The sequence below is a fragment of the Sorex fumeus genome, unplaced genomic scaffold (genome assembly GCF_029834395.1).
Source record: "Sorex fumeus unplaced genomic scaffold, SorFum_2.1 ptg000010l, whole genome shotgun sequence".
Lineage (NCBI taxonomy): Eukaryota > Metazoa > Chordata > Mammalia > Eulipotyphla > Soricidae > Sorex > Sorex fumeus.
This window is the reverse complement of record NW_026606067.1, coordinates 4,902,056-4,913,679: the sequence shown is the minus strand read 5'-3', so window position 1 is coordinate 4,913,679 and position 11,624 is coordinate 4,902,056. Positions and strand designations below refer to the sequence as shown.

General features: G+C 39.3%; 1 non-coding gene across 1 annotated transcript; it reads left to right on the top strand.

Moving 5' to 3' along the window:
- The first annotated feature begins 9,991 nt into the window (after positions 1 to 9,991).
- Positions 9,992 to 10,098, top strand: LOC130020222 (U6 spliceosomal RNA). Its single transcript, XR_008791978.1, has one exon. It is a non-coding gene; the product is annotated as a U6 spliceosomal RNA (small nuclear RNA).
- Positions 10,099 to 11,624: the final 1,526 nt, after the last annotated feature.

Genomic DNA, 11,624 nt, shown 5'->3' with positions numbered 1-11,624 from the left:
CGTCACGGGGAGCTTGTCAGGCTCTTTTCCCAGGCTGGAGTGATAACACAGTGGGTAGGGCATTTGCCTTGCGCGCAGCCAGCCCGGCGGAGCTGGGTTCGATTTCTCCACCCCTCTCGGAGAGCCTGGCAAGCTACTGAGAGTATCTCGCCCACACAGCAAAGCCTGGCAAGCTACCTGTGACGTATTCGACATGCGAAACACTGTAACAACAAAGTCTCACAATGGAGATGTTACTGGGTCCGCTCGAGAAAATCAATGAACAACGGGAGGACAATGACAACTTTTCCCAACAGTCTATTTTTTTTCCAGCTGATTATATCTTTATTAAACAGTCTCAGATTCTATTTGGAAAAATAGCTTTCATCACACATGAAAAAAGAATGAGGAAACACTTTAATTTAAGAATATGTGAAGATCTGCCATGCTTTAATATTGTTACAAAAATTTTTAATATTTTAAATTATATCATCCAAACTGACATTGTTTTCCATGAATATGTTAGGAGACTTATCTTCAAATGCAAATATTATCTCAAAATATTATCTTCAAATGCAAAGAGTCCAAATATTATCTCAAAAGCTATCTCAAAATACAAATAGTTCAAAATTAATTTACTCATGTTTGACGTAAATTAAACTTCGCCATTTACTTTTTTTTATTTTCCTGAAAACCTATAGTTCTCCAATTGTGATTGTTTACTTTTATTTTCTTTTTTGCTCAGTGACACATTGGAAACCAAGTTGGCATTCACCCTTCCACCTAACCACGTTCTTTTTGTTTGTTTCTTTTTTTTTTTTAATTAGTGAATCACCATGAGTTACAGTTATAGATTTACAAACTTTTGTGTTTACATTTCAGTCATACAGTGATCAAGTACCCATCCCTCCACTGGTGCCCATTTTCTACCACCAATGTTCCCAGTATCCCTCCCACCCCACCCCGCCTCTGTGGCAGGGCATTCCCTTTTGCTCTCTCTTTCCTTTTGGGTGTTATAGTTAGCAAGAGAGGCACTAAATGGCCATCGTGTTTGCTCTATAGTCTACATTTGGCAAGCATCTCCCAACCCAAGCAGGTCCTCCAAACATCCTTTACTTGGTGTTCCCTACTCTATCTGAGCTGCCTTTCCCCCCAGCATTTGAGGCTGGCTCCTAAGTCTTGGAGTAAACCTCCTGGTCCTTATCTCTACTATTCTTGGGTGTTAGTCTCCCATTCTGATACCTGATATTCCACAGATGAGTGCAATCTTTCTATGTCTGTCCCTCTCTGACTCATTTCACTTAACATGATATTTTCCATGTTGATCCACTTATATGCAAACTTCATCTTTTCTAACAGCTGCATAGTATTCCATTGTATAAATGTACCAGTTTCTTTATTTAGTTATCTGTTCTTGGGCACTTGGGTTTTTTCCAGATTTTAGTTATTGTAAACAGTGCAGCAATGAACATACAAGCGCAGATGTCATTCTACTATATTTTTTGGCTCTCCAGGATATACTCCCAGAAGTGGCATTGCTGGGTTAAATGGGAGCTCAATATCCATTCGTCAATAGTTTCTCAGTCAGACTTGTTTGGAAAACAGTCTTTACATTCATAAGCAATCTGAATTGAGGAGTACCTGCAAAATTATCCCAGTAAATTCCATTGCTCTGTTTTGAGTGCTCCTTTTTCCTCTTTCCTGCTGAGGAGTGGAATGTTTCATTTCATCTGAGCACAAAACAGTCTGAATAAATTGACATCTCTCTCTCTCTTTTTCTCTCTCTTTCTTCTTTCTCTCTGCTTGTTACTGATAGGCTTTCAACCTTTCTTTTTAGCAAAGAGAATATTTGGCTTAATGTTCTTGAAGCATAAATTGCTTGCAGGAATCTGAATGAAAATGAAAAGTATTAACAAAGAACAAGCCTACTTAATTACATCAATGAAAACTTGAAAGAATAAAATTCATCTTTAAAAGATACATCAGTAAAAAAAATGGTGTCTCTAGTGTGATCACACTATTTTCAATATGTGTATATTTGTTCTTACATAGATTTAGGACAGTTTGTATCCTTGTCATCCAAGTCTTTTGAGAAATTAAAGTTGGATTAGAATGTAATATCCATGACTGTGTGACCAATATATTGTTTACATGGCATGTTTTCCCCTTGTTTTCAAATTGCTTTAATTTATTTACCTCTTTTCACAAAGAGTTCATATATTATAAATCACAGGGATGTTTCAGGCATGACAGGCCCTCATTCCTAACAGAATGGTTTCTCATGCATAACTTTCTTTGATCAACAACCCAAGCCAAATGAGTTTAGGGTGAAAAGAACATGGAAAATATTTAAACCAGGAAAGACAACAGCATATGGGCTGCCTGTAGTTTGTTGCAAGAGACATCTATTGTTAACCTGGTTCTTCGGTTTTTATCTTTATGAAAACAAATAGATTTCTTAATTTAAGCTTAAATTCAGTGATGCGCAAACATTCTAAACATTTTATTGGAATATGTGCAGTTTAGTGATATATTGGAATATAAACTTTTTTAGTTTAAATACATTATCCTCACTTAGAAAAATCACACCATATTATGTAATTAAAAGGAAAGTTTTGAAATGATTCCAACTTTTTGGATAAATTATGTAGCATACATGTTTAACAAGAGTGAAGGATTTAACTACATACTTATCAACAAGGCAATTATTTATAATTAAAATGTGAAAACACCTTTGATGAAAAAGTCTTTTGTTAAATAAGCTTCAAGAATCAAAAACAAAGAAAACTCTTAACTTGTGTTTATCAAGATTGACATTCCAGATTTCTATAATTAGTTTTCTTATAGTTACACAAAACACAATAATTTAATCTGCTAGAAATTGTTATCTTGCCATCTCTAACCTGGACAACATAATTTAAAGTACTCGAGAAATAATTCAGAAGGCTTTGCATGCAGAAGGCTCAGGTTTGAATCCTGATACTACATGGTCCAGAACACTGGCAGGAATAACCAATGGAACAAAACTTAGCCCCTGGTATCTCTGTGTGTGGCAAAACAACAACAGCAACAGCAACAACAACAACAACAACAACACAGTCTAGCAATTGTGGTAAAATTGAAAGCATGCATACTTTAATGCTTTTCCTAATCTGCTATGTCTTCAAAACCTACCTACACTATGGTTTTCTCAGATGCAGATGGGAATATTGACATCAACATTAAGACTGGATTACTACCAGAGATAATGTATAAAGGACTGAGTGCCTAGTAGAAACTCAATAAAAGTCAATTGTCATGTATTGTGGGGCAAAGAGACATCTGGATTTATTGTGAAATTATATATTATTATATATAGTATATAGTACCTATTATATAGTACCTATATATAGTGCTATATATGTGTGTATATGTGTGTGTGTATATATATATATATATATATATATATATATATATATATATAGTGCCTAAATTCCTAACAGAACATCTGACTCTTCTCCATCTTCCCTTCCTGACTCTGGTAGAGTAATGCTTCATTCAAATAGATCATTAGAGTTGTTGGAGCTATATTACAGCAGGTAGGGTGTTTGCCTTGCATGCAGCTGACCTGGGTTTGAAACCTTACATTCATATGATCCCTTTGAGTACTTCTAGAAGTGAGTCCTGAGTACAGAGCCAGGAATAACCCCTGAGCATTGTAGGCTCCCAAACAAAAATAACAACAACAAAATGAGCTTGTGACAGGACACATTCCGTTGCTTGCAAGTGGTGGGGTGCTGTGGCAGCCTGATTCCCGAACCTTCAGGATGACAAAGGCTGAAGGGGATTCCTAATGTTGAGGGGTGCGCTCCATAACAGACATCCCTTTGCCTGCCTGCCATGACTTCAGATCTCTAAGGGGCCTCAAACTCATGTCAAGTTTATGAGCATCTGAATTGAGAGTGACCTTTTGATGCAATGGAAACATTAAAGGAGATTATAGGACCAAATCCTCAGAGCAGCCCCCTTCCAAAGTCCCAGTTCTTGAAAGTGGCAAAGCTGCTGGAATTTTGCCAGGAGAACCCCACTGAAGCAAGGGACATGAATAAATAATCACGGTGGGCATCTTTTCCTCTTTTGTTTGAGCTCTTAGGGGCAACGACAGCACATGGATTATAGACGATGTTACATTTCACTTTCCTTTTAGAAAAGAATTTTGTTCTTTCCTATCCATGATCCTTGCATACATTCTCTAGCCTTTTATTTTTTTCCAGGCTCTGTTGCTTTTAGTTTCCTCATATTCCTCTTTGTGGGTGTGGATTTTCTCCTCTTCTAACATCTCCTTTTTGATCTTGAGTTAATTTGCATTTTGTGAGAAAGAGCTCTTGCTTGCTGATGACTAAGTTGTTACCCTTCTTTCTGTTTGTTTTACCACAAAAATGTTTCTGGTGTTTAATGCTTCTCTGACCTCATTGACATGTTCCTTTGTCAGTCACCAACTATATTTTATTTTTCATCCAAACAGTTTCTGCTTGAAATGAAATTTATTTTCATGAGTTAAAGAGATCTTAGGATGTAGATGAAGATCTGAACACCCTCATTCTTTATTTTTTGCAAGGAGACTGTGCCTATCTCTGTCCTTGGAGGACCAGGAGGTGCAGGGATCAATCTTGAGCCAGCAGCATGAAATGCAAGTGAATTACCCCTTGCACTCTCTCTCTGGCCAGACACCTTCATTCTTTTTCTTTTTGGATCACACCCGGCGATGCACAGGGGTTACTCCTGGCTACTCTGCACTCAGGAATTACTCCTCGCGGTGGTCAGGGGACCATATGGGATGCTGGGATTCAAACCCGGGTTCGCTGCATGCAAGGCAAACACCCTACCCGCTGTGCTATCGCCCCCCCCTTCATTCTTAATGAAATCTCCCACTTCTGAATTGTCTCTCTGTATGACAATATCAGTTAGAGTTAGCTGTGTTGGCATATCAAAGAGGTAACAAGCCTCAGCACAAAGGGTTGGGTTGAGTGCATGCTTTGCTTTGCATGCAGGAAACCTATGTTCCCTGGCACTGCATGGTCCTTTGAGTAATGCCAGGACAAGCTCCAGAGCATAGAGCCAGGAGTACCACGGCCCTCACTAGTACCACTAGGGGTGACCTGAAAACTAAAAGACACATCAAAGCAAACCAAAAATAAATAAATTAAATAAATGAAAGACACCTAGCAATTTTCTGAAAATTTTGGCAAAATTGCCCTTGCTCTGCCCTACGTTCAGGGCTCAAATGGCAGTTTCGCTTACTGAAGGAGAAGACTTTGTCCTCGGACAGCTTCTGAGTACACAGAGCGCCAGGGAGAGGTTCCTGTTTACTGCCTTGTTTCCAATTAACCTTGGGATTTTGTGGCAGCCCTCATGACTGCCAAGCAGATTACAGCTTAGTGGTGGTATGAAACTCTGCCAAAGCCAGTGTTTTGCATAACAAACTTGTGCTGGCTCAGTGGAGGACCCCATCTCCAGAAGACAGAAGGTTTTAGCAGAGTCTGTGTGCCTGGGTTCAGAGCCCCCCTCCCCCTCCCCCTCCTTCCCTTCCCCTCTCAAATACACAAATGGAACTCCTTTACAAATGGAACTCCTTTGCACAAGGTCCTCACCGTTACCAGAAAAGCCTGCTCGTTTTAAGTCAATCAAAATTCAGTCAAATACTGAGGTTTGAGTGAGGGAAAAGAACCTTTTGTTTTCCTTTCTCAGTCATACCAAGTGTTTAAAAGTTCCTGTTTAGAAACAGAGGCATTCCTGTGCTCCTCTCTATGCAAGAGAACAAACTCACAGGCAGAGACATGCAGTGCATTGCAAACCCAGGGTGCCAGCACCGCAGAGAGGACGGAAGACCCCTGAGGGACCTATACTGATGAAGCCCCCTCCCTGCGCGGTCCAGAAAGTTCCCCCTCTGAAGCCTTGGAGGCTGCCTGTGGTTGAAATTCCATGCAGTGAACTTTGAGCCATATCTCAGTTCCCTACTTCGTTAAAAACGGTGCAACTCATTTTTAACATCGAGGTTCTCTGAGGAAAGGGAAGCCAGGCTCTCAAAGGTCTCTAGAAAGGTTGATGTTTGCGACCTCTCCCGCTTTGGATGGCTCTGGGCCATGAGTAGAGGGAAGTTAACTGGCTACCTAAAGTCTGTCAGTTCAGGGTGTTCTGCAGAAAAGATTCTGGAGCAAACCGGAATTTTCTTCCTGAGGGGAAATCTTGTAGCCCCTCGCTATTCTAGATCCAGGACTGAGATGAAAAAAAGGCACAATTTATACAGGGATGTGTTATCACTGAAGACACATACTACCCTCTTTTGCTTGTTTGTTTGTTTTTGGATTTGGGGCTACATCCTGCAGTGCTCAGAACTTACTTCTGACTCGCACTCAGGGATCATCCTGAGCTCCATGGACCATATGAGTTCCCAGGGATTTTACCCTGGTCAACCATGCCAAGGCAAGGGCCATACCTGCCTTACTATCTCTCCAGCCCCCATAATCCTCAGTTTTATTCCCATAAAATGGATTGGAGGTAGTCAAACTCAAGATGCTAAATTATACCTTAGACAGTTCACTTCTCCAACTATGTATAATCATTGCAACCTAGGAAATTCCTTCTGTGCTCCAATTTGATAATGAAAAGAACATAACTATTGCTCTCAGCTACAAATTTGATAGGCATGTCCCTGATTGTTCCTCTAAGTCATGAATGCTGCTGCTGAATGAAACAGGATCAGGTCACTGTAAGACTGGGAATCTACTTTAAGACTGACATTAGCATATTTTAATTATTTGATCCCTTACAATATGATTGTTTTACCTGCTATCTTCATAACTAATACTAGTTCATTTTCATCTTTCTTATTTTTCTCAAGGATGCCATATAAACCCCAACAAGAACACTTCTACAATATTAAATTTCAAACATATTGTGATATCTTTGGGACCAAGAAATACATACTCACCATCTGCATCCATTAGGACTGACATTGTCTGACAGTGTGAATTATTACTCAACAAATGAAATGAAGAAAACATAGGTTAAGGAGTCAAAAAAATTTAAGATACATTATCTATTTTGAAGGATATTACAAAAACGTTTTTTGCTTGAATATCACACAGTCCATGTTATATCTAAATATCAAAAATAAGGAAAAGTAATATAATCAATGAAGAGAGACTGTTTGGAGGTGTTTGGAGGGTCAGACTTTTAGAGAAAGGGAATTTGAAATAATTAGATTTGAGCAACTTGAAATTTCCTTCAAGTTTTAAAGAATCTATAATTCTAAATTGCAAAAAAGTAACTATAAAAAAAGAGAAGAAAATACTCCATCTAGATGGGAAAAAATAACTGAAAACATATGACAGAAAATTAAGTGATCCATTTGGAATTAAAAGTTCATAGTAGGCAATTTATAGGTTTCTTTCTTGATACCCAGAATAGGGAAAGTTTTACCCAGGAAATCTTTTAAAAACACGTTTAAGGCTTTGATTTCTTCTTATGCTCACAATGGTAGAGGGAATACTTATAATCTGAATCTCTCTACATCAATTATTAGTCTTAGAATTCTAATATGGGTGAGATTTAAGGAACTACCTCATCCTACCCATTTTATCAATGAAATAAGGAGTCGTAACATCTGTAACATCCAGTAAAGTGGTGTTCCAACTGTTTTGCCCAGTACCTGCAGAGCCTGAAGCAAATCTATGTCTTTAGGATTCTGATTTTTATCACTTGGAGAGGAGCTACATTACAGGATTTCTTAAAGCCATGCTGGAGCGATAGCACAGTGGGTAGGGCGTTCGCCTTACAAGCGGCCAACACGGCCGACCCGAGTTCGATTCCTCCGCCCCTTTCGGAGAGCCCGGCAAGCTACCGAGAGTATTCGATATGCCAGACACAGTAACAACAAAGTCTCCAATGGAGACGTTACTGGGCCCGCTCGAGCAAATCGACGATCAACGGGAGGGCCTTTAGCTTTACCTTATGATATTAATACCCACGCTATCCATTAATACTGAGTATCAACTCACTTAGGTAGAAGTATTGACCTTTATAAAAGTGTCTCATTATCTTGAGAAATGTAGGGATTCCAAAAATGTGTGACACATGGAATTAAATATATTAACTGATAGCTGAATCTATTGAAAAAGATAAACCAACACTTTGTCTAGTTCAGTGTTTATCTACTTTTTGTCTCACCATGACACCTTTCCAACCTTGTTTTCTTCCTGTGGCTCTTCTGTCCTATTGGGTTACCCCACCCTCTAGTTTCATGATGTGAAGCCCCCCACCACATTTATGAAATTCTTCATCTATGCCTCCCTTGGAATATCCAGAAGGCTCAAAAGAAGGCACATGGACCCTGATTGAGAAACACTGGTTTAGTCCTTAGCCTCTGAAGTCTGGAAGGATTTCAAAGTAAAATCAAAGGAGCATGTATTTTTCTTAACTGTGTTTAAGCACTTTATCTTGAAAAGGACATTTAGTTGCGTAATTTGTTCAGTAAAACTTGGCACCCTGACCGGAACTATATGGGATGTACTGATAGGGTTGTCAATATGACAGCCTCGAGAAGGTGTCTGGCTTTGCACAAGGTTGGGATAACTCCCATATGTGGTCAGAATATGATTTCTGTTGGAAACTACATAGTTCTCTCAGTCAGATCATCAACCATTTTTACCCCTATGTTTTCTTAGTACTCCTTTCACTTCAGTTCATGAATTTCTGAGACTCATCCATAGGCATTCACAGTAGGAAAAGTGACAGAGTTCATCTCTCCAAACCCCAACAACTTAGTCCTGAAGTACACTTGCACTTTCACGTTAGAAGTGTCTAACAACCTTTAATTTTCATGATAAACTCTTGCTTAAGGGTGACATTAAAGTAGATGATTGACATGAAATATTTTTATTTTTTAAAATAAAAGTTTCTAAATTTTGTTTTTGTCTACTTTTCCTCATGTAGACACACACTCCAGGTCTGGTTCTTATCTATCACCCATCAGCTAAACCTCAGACTGTGAAATTTAGCTCTGTAATTAGGGGAATATTGTGTTTGAACTGCAGACTCAGCTGAGGCCCAATTGGACAGGCCCACCAGCTGTGGATTTGCTCACCCAGAGAGAGCCAGTGGGATTGTGGGGTACAAAATTTCTCCCAGTCATTCCCATCTTATTAATGCTTCAGCGTAGCATAAAGCTTCATTCATTATTCATAATAATCCAGTCAGAGGGCACTTGGAGACCTGATAAATTCTCACCTAAGTGACAACGGCTGACAGGGCCTAGGGTTTTATAGCCCTTCTCCTGCCATAGCAAGGTGCTGTGGGCAAAGGTCCAGAATGATCCTCCACTAATGACCAGTGTGATATACGAGCAGCTGCGGATTTCCTGACACCCAGACTCCTCGGCTGAGGCTCCCACCTGCATGCTGGGAGCCGGAGATGAATATCTGTCAGACTGTAAAATGCAGGAACAGATCCCCACATGGTAGATATTTGGCCACTCACAGGTTAACTGTGAGAGGGGGGCCTGAGTGCAGGAAGCCTGAGAAATAAAAAAGAGCATTGATTCCTTTCCCACCATGGAATGAGTACATTTGAGTCTGTGCCAGTGGAAATTCCCAATTCTGCAAATTCTGCATGGGTGCATGCAGAGATTGGAGGGATCCTTACTTTTTAGATGTCATAAATTGGTTGAGGAAAATCAATGGCCACATAGTAAAGTGCATCAGCTGCAATCTTCATAAAGGGTGAAAACTCTGGAATACTCTTGTTCATTTTTGAAGTTATCTTGGTTTTCAAAGTATGTGAGGAACACAAACTGATTTCTTTTGTTCAAACCAGAGAACCTTTCTTAAAAGGATAACCATTTTCCTTTTGGTGGTACTGATTTTTCAACTAGGAATGAATGTTAGCTGTTAGCATTTTCACACTTTTTATTGTACTAGAAGTTTTGAGCACTTTAACTATACTTTTTAAGTTACATTAAAAATTTTACATTTTTGTGCTCGCTTCTGCAGCACATATACTAAAATTGGAACGATCCAGAGAAGATTAGCATGGCCCCTGTGCAAGGATGACACACAAATTCATGAAGCATTCCATATTTTTTTTAAAAAATTACATTTGGTGTGTTTGTGGCTTTACATCTAAATTTTATTCTTATTTATTTTTGGTTTTTGACCACACCTGGAAGTTCTCGGGGCTTAATCCTGGCTCTGGCTTAAGGATGACTCCTGGCAGATCTCGATAGATTGATCCATATGCATTGCTGGGGATTGAACCAGAATCAGCCACATGAGAAGGAAGTGTCTTCACTCTTGTACTACCTCGTTGGCCTTTTTATAAATTTTAAAACTTCTGGATAAGTTACTTGGTTAAGAAAAGTGATGGAAGAAAGTAAAACATCAAAATCAGGGGAAGCAACTCTTTCTAGAAACATTCCCAGATATTTCCAGGATGAATTTCTCAGTTCCTGCTTGTTAAGAGACACATCTATTATATTCCCAGAGCACATTGTATATGTGGAAAATGATCTGTGCATGGAATGAGGAATCTCCATATCAGGCTCCTGGAAGAACGGCATCTTTCCAAATACACTTCCTTTGTATCCCCCTTTTTTTTTTTATCACACCCGACGATGCACAGAGGTTACTCCTGGCTCTGGCTCTGTACTTAGGAATTACCCCTGGTGGTGCTCAGGGGACGGGACCATATGGGATGCTGGGGATTGAATCCGGGTCCACCTGCTTGAAAGGCAAATGCCATACCCATTGTGCTACCCCTTACTTTGTATCTTAACCTTTCACTTCTCTCTACTGAAGATTGAATTGGCTGGGGAATTTGGGAGAAGAGGGCTTGTACGCTCAATCTTGCCTCCTTTTGTCTCCCCAGAAGCATATCTTTCTCAGGCAGCTGCTACTGAGTAAAGTCTGCTGTGAGGAGTATTTTGCAGAAGGCAGGATCTGTACTGCAGGGAGGTAGGTGCTATACTAAGAAGATCTTGAGTATCATAGAGCTAAGTCTCATCCCCTGACTTATTTTCAACTTCTAATGTTCACAGTTTTATTTATTTTTTGCAATGGTTTTTTTTTTGTCTACTGATACATTCATTAAGAGTTCAAGGGAGAAAAATAGTAATATAACCTGATGGTTATATTCATATGCCCCCGCATCCCCCAACATCTATGTTAATGAGGACTGCTTACATTATTAGCGAGGGATGGGCAGAAGGATTCTGTCTCTTCCATGGATGATCTTCCTGATAATTGGTTGGCACCTGCACTTGCATTTTAATTTTACCTTAAATTTTATGGTCAGTTCATTACCTTAATTACATGCAACAGAATTTCAAAGAAAAGTTCTCACTCTAGGCAAGTCAGACATTTTCAGGCTAGAATTTTTCTCCCCTAGTCTTCTGCATTGCATTTTCCTCAGCCTCCACCAACTTGTCTTTAATTTTTCTTCCGTCAGGAACAATTTTCAATATATTTTGCATTCATCTTGAGGATAAAATCTTATTTTCTGGTAATTTTTATACTACATTATATTTGAAAGTAAGACCCCACATAAAAAACACCTAGGCCCATTAAAAAAATAGTTGCAAGTTTTCTGAATTCTATGTCAAGTAACAGATT